Source organism: Daphnia pulex, chromosome 7 (genome assembly GCF_021134715.1).
Source record: "Daphnia pulex isolate KAP4 chromosome 7, ASM2113471v1".
NCBI classification, from domain to species: domain Eukaryota; kingdom Metazoa; phylum Arthropoda; class Branchiopoda; order Diplostraca; family Daphniidae; genus Daphnia; species Daphnia pulex.
Genome location: NC_060023.1, coordinates 7,738,469 through 7,743,374, shown reverse-complemented (window position 1 = coordinate 7,743,374; position 4,906 = coordinate 7,738,469).

Genomic DNA, 4,906 nt, shown 5'->3' with positions numbered 1-4,906 from the left:
GAACGCCATAGAAAAATTTTAGAGGAGGGACGTTAGAAATTGGCGCCCCTCTGGCGGCCAAATAGATTGAAAAAGAAAATGTTCCACGATAAAAAAAAACAATTTTGATCTTGGAAAATATATTTCCTAAGCACGTCATTTACACTTATACTAATTGAGTCTCATATTTACAAACAACAACAAAACCAACTGGTCCATGACGTAACCGTATCGATATAAAATGTTCTATCTCAGACTGCGATCAGGGAGGAGAAAGCAGTTTGCTTGTCGGGCCCATAGATGTCCGGGGAGTGGAAGCCGCCCGCCAGTTGGCAGCACAATGAGGTAGAGGGTAAGTTTTTAGCCGTTTCCCCATAAGCTTGTGTGGAACAGCTGACTACCCGCAGATGATTTTGTTAAATAGCAGGGGTTACTTTCGATATTTTTGAAAAACACTTCAAACAAAAAGTAATCAGAATTCAATTTACAATTTTTTCATGTAAAAAAGAAAATTACATTAAAAAATCAGAAATTTAATTCTGATTACTGCTTTTTTAGTTTTTGAGCCCTCACTTCTTTATTTCCCAATATTTTTTATCCCAGCTAGCCTTAAAAAAAGAGGACAAAATTTTCTATCGAAAGCGTTTTTTTTTTTTAGTTTATGACAATTTGCATTGTTTAAAACAAAAAGCGCTTTGAAAATGAAGGAGAGTGAGTCGAGTCGGGGGGCAACATGCTCATGTACGCGGGGTAGGACGGCCCATGTTATTCTTACGGGCTAAAAGAACACCTGGCGTTGGCGTCATCAACTAAATTTTCCGAATATTTTCCCTCCCAACCCAGCAACACAAGTTGTCCCGAGAAAAGGTTTCTTTGTTATTATTGCGTTTTCAAGCAATAATTTTGTTAATAAAAATAAATAAAAACTGGTTTCTGAAAGAAGAATAAATTTCCTTTCAGAAACTAATTTTTTGTAAATTTTAAGTTAGCTAGGGAATTCCACAAAAGAAAGAAAAAAACGAAATGGACTACACGAATTAAGGGTAGAAAAACTATTTTATTTCTTGTTCCCATACTACTTGGACTATTTCAGTATTTTTTTTTAAAGATGCGCATTATTAAAGAATATAACTAGTAGTTTATAAAATGCAATCCCTCGGTCCCAAGAGGACGAAAAACGGAAGGTGCCAAGCGGGTGCCAAGTTACCCACTACCTACATTGCCCCGTTCTCCCCTACTAGAAAATTACGGTCTTGAAGAACAGGTGTGTATAATACGGAAATGGCCAACAGAGCCACCAACGAAATGACACAAATAAAAAATTTACGCAATGCAAAACCGTTTTTAAACTGTTTGCGCAAAACACTAGTGTTGCTTTCGTACATAGTTGATATTATTTCGGGAATAAATGTTTTCAGCATGATGAAACACCAGTTTCCCGTCGACTAACTAGTGAACTTTACTGAATAGTAAAAAAAAATGAAAAACACTTTCATACCAGCGACAACGTGGCTTAACGAAGCGCAACTTTATACTTGGGATGGACTAATAAAACGAATTCGTGTGATAACGATTCATGTGTTAATTTGTTTTACACATTTTTCTTGGTTGCGCTTCGTTAACCTACGCCGAGTGTTCTCGATGGACTACAAATAGAAACAAGGGTTGACAGAAACTCTTCCACGAGGTGGGAAACCCCACTTTAATGAATTTGAAATTGATATATTTATTGTTTCGCTTATTCCAAGCGTTTCTTTTTTACAGTGTGTGTTAATTGATGTCCAATACACCATTTAAAGTCAATTTATTAATGAATTCATAAAAATATTCACGAAGGAATAGAAATAGAAACAAGGGTGTGCAAAAATTCTTCCACGAGCTGGGAAACACCACTTCAATGAACTTGAATTTGATATATTTATTGTTTCGCTTATTCCAAGTGTTTCTTTCTGACAGGTTATGTTAATTCATATCCAATACACCATTTAAAGTCAATTGAATCAATAAATTCATAAAAATATTCATGAAGGAATAGAAATGGAAACAAGGGTTGACAGAAACTCTTCCACGAGCTGGGAAAAACTACTTCAATGAATTTGAATTAGATATATTTATTGTTTCGCTTATTCCAAGTGTTTCTTTCTTACAGGATGTGTTAATTTCTGTGCAATACACCATTTAAAGTCAATTTAATCAATGAATTCTTTAAAATATTCATGAAGAAATAGAAATAGAAACAAGGTTTGACAAAAATTCTTCCACAAGCTGGGAAACACCACTTCAATTAATTTAAATTTTATATATTTATTGTTTCGCTTATCCCTTTATCGACGTGAGCCGATAAAAGTCATAGTATAAAAGTCATAGTAGAAATCATGAAGGAAAGGTTTTAGAAAAAAGGTTTCATAGAAACTCTTCCAGGGACTAATAAACACAACTTCAATGAGTTTGAATTTGCTATATTAAATGTTTCACTAAAACGAAACGTTTCTTTCTTACAGGATGTGTAAATAGATGTCCAATACACCATTTCAAGTCCATTGAATCAATGATTTCATAATATAAATCACGAAGGAATAGTTTTAGAAAAAAGGGTTCATAGAAACTCTCCCAGGAACTGTGAAACACCTCTTCAATGAGTTTGAATTTGCTATATTGAATTTTTAACTAAAACAAAACGTTTCTTTCTTACAGGATGTGTTAATCCAATACACCATTTCAAGTCCATTGAATAAATGAATTTATAATACAAGTCCTGAAGGAATGGTTTATAGAAAAAGGGTTCAAAGAACCTCTTCCATGAAATGTGAAACACCAATTTAATGAGTTTGAATTTGCCATATTTAATTTTTCAACCAAAGCGTATGGGATACGCCTCGCTATACATGTATAGCAAGGCGTATGGGATACGCCTTGCTATACAGGACAGCAAAGCGTATCCCACAACAAAGTGAGAATACAAATAAATGTGTATGATCACATTATGGCCTAACGGCCTCAAGAACGGCCTCAAGAACGGCCTAACGGCCACGGGCTCCTTAGTCCTATCATGCAGACTAGTGACTAGTATCCCAAATGGATGCAGAAAACATTTTTAATTTTTTTAATTGCCTCTCGCACTTTTCTGGGTTTTCACCGGCTCAAGTCTTTTGACGTGATCCTTCTTTTCAGCGTCGTATTATTTCTGGGTGACGTCATCCTTTTCCAGTGATTGCTGCAGAACAATGTACTTGTACTTCCCATTCTTTTCTAGAGATGACCACCACGTCACTTTGGAATTCATTTGGCTCTCCGTTTTGAACACGACGAAAGCGTATATAATGGTGACACCCGATTTCAGAGGGATTGGAAGAGGATTGGAGAAGACTGTGGCGTGGATGATAATATCTTTGAGCGATGATTTTAAAATTAAGAGATTTTTTATCAGATTCCTTAGGTACTCTCTGAAGTCCGGGTTAGAAAATTCTTTTCGGTCAGCTATTAAATATTCGTGAAGGGATTGCTCGGGTATTTCGCTGGCCATGTCCTTTTCTTTGTCAACGTGTTGCACGTATACAGCAATTTTTGAAGGAACTTTTTCCCCTTGGCCAGGGGTGCCGAAGTCGATCCTGAATTCCACATTTCTCAATTGTGTTTTCATAACCAACCTTTTATTCCTATTCAATTAGACGAATACAATTTGATCAGGGTGGAAAAACAGAAATAAATAGCGACGATTTATATACCTTATTGAAGAAAATGGTCGAGCATATAAAAATTCAACTTCACCACTGACGTCTATGTGGTGAAATGTTATTGCATCAGTCGAACGACGACAGGTTATAGATTGCGACACTTATTCCTCGTTCCCCTGTTAGACAACTTTCACTTAAATGGGTTCCGTTGAGAGCAGCAAACCCGAAGCGGCTGTTTCGCACACACCTCTTGGGACAAATATTGTGATCCGTGTTCCATTCTTGCTGGAACTCAATTTGTATAACTAGGTTCAAAATTATAGGCTTTTTTTTAAATTAACTTTGATTCCAACCGTACGAATGGTTTAATCTTATGGGGTTCTTTATAGTTTCTGAAATGCAAATTTCCTCTTCGATTTAAGTCATGAAAATTGGTGGATGAAGCAGGTTGCATGAGGTGACATTTCTTCCAAAAAAAGGAAGGAATTCACTGATGGCAAGATAGCTGTAAAAGATTTCGCTGCCTCGCCTGACCAACTGCGCCACTGAAATTAGTGCAGTATAGCAGCTCTATAATACAGGAATTTTAGGAACGAGTCGAAAACAATGGTTGCCATTGATACCGCACTGGAAACTGGAACAGAATTTGTATGTCTACCTTTCTCCGCTATTACTTGCTCCCTGCGGCGACATCAATTAAAAACCATGTTGTCGTTGTCACAGTAACAGTCCAGTTATAGTTAACTTACACAGGAAACCACATCAAGTGGCACGTCATTTAATAACCTCTAAAGTGACAAGGCTACTAGCCATGGCTCGTCTGTTGTGCTCGTGCTCGATACAATTAACGCTGCCCCACCTTGAAACGGAATCCAATCCGGATAAGTACTGTTATATAGGAAGGTTGATTCAATTAAAAACTAGTGGACTAGCAAACTTTCCGTTCCAGTTCGATTTGAAATTATATTTCTCTTTATATACTCGTGCTCTTGTGATTCTGTCTTCTGGCCGACACACCTACTTCTCCAGAAGATACTTTGAACGACCGCCTTCAATGTAGTCTCCTCGCGCCTCCAAGCGGCAAAATCGTCAAACTTGATTTACCGCGCAAAAATCCTTTTTCGCATATTATTTTAAATTTTGTAATTGCGCGAGATGAGAATATGACGTTTGTATCTAACCCATTGATTTGTAAATAATTGGTTTATATCATCTCTTTAATAATATATTTCAGCTGATATAACTCGTGTAGG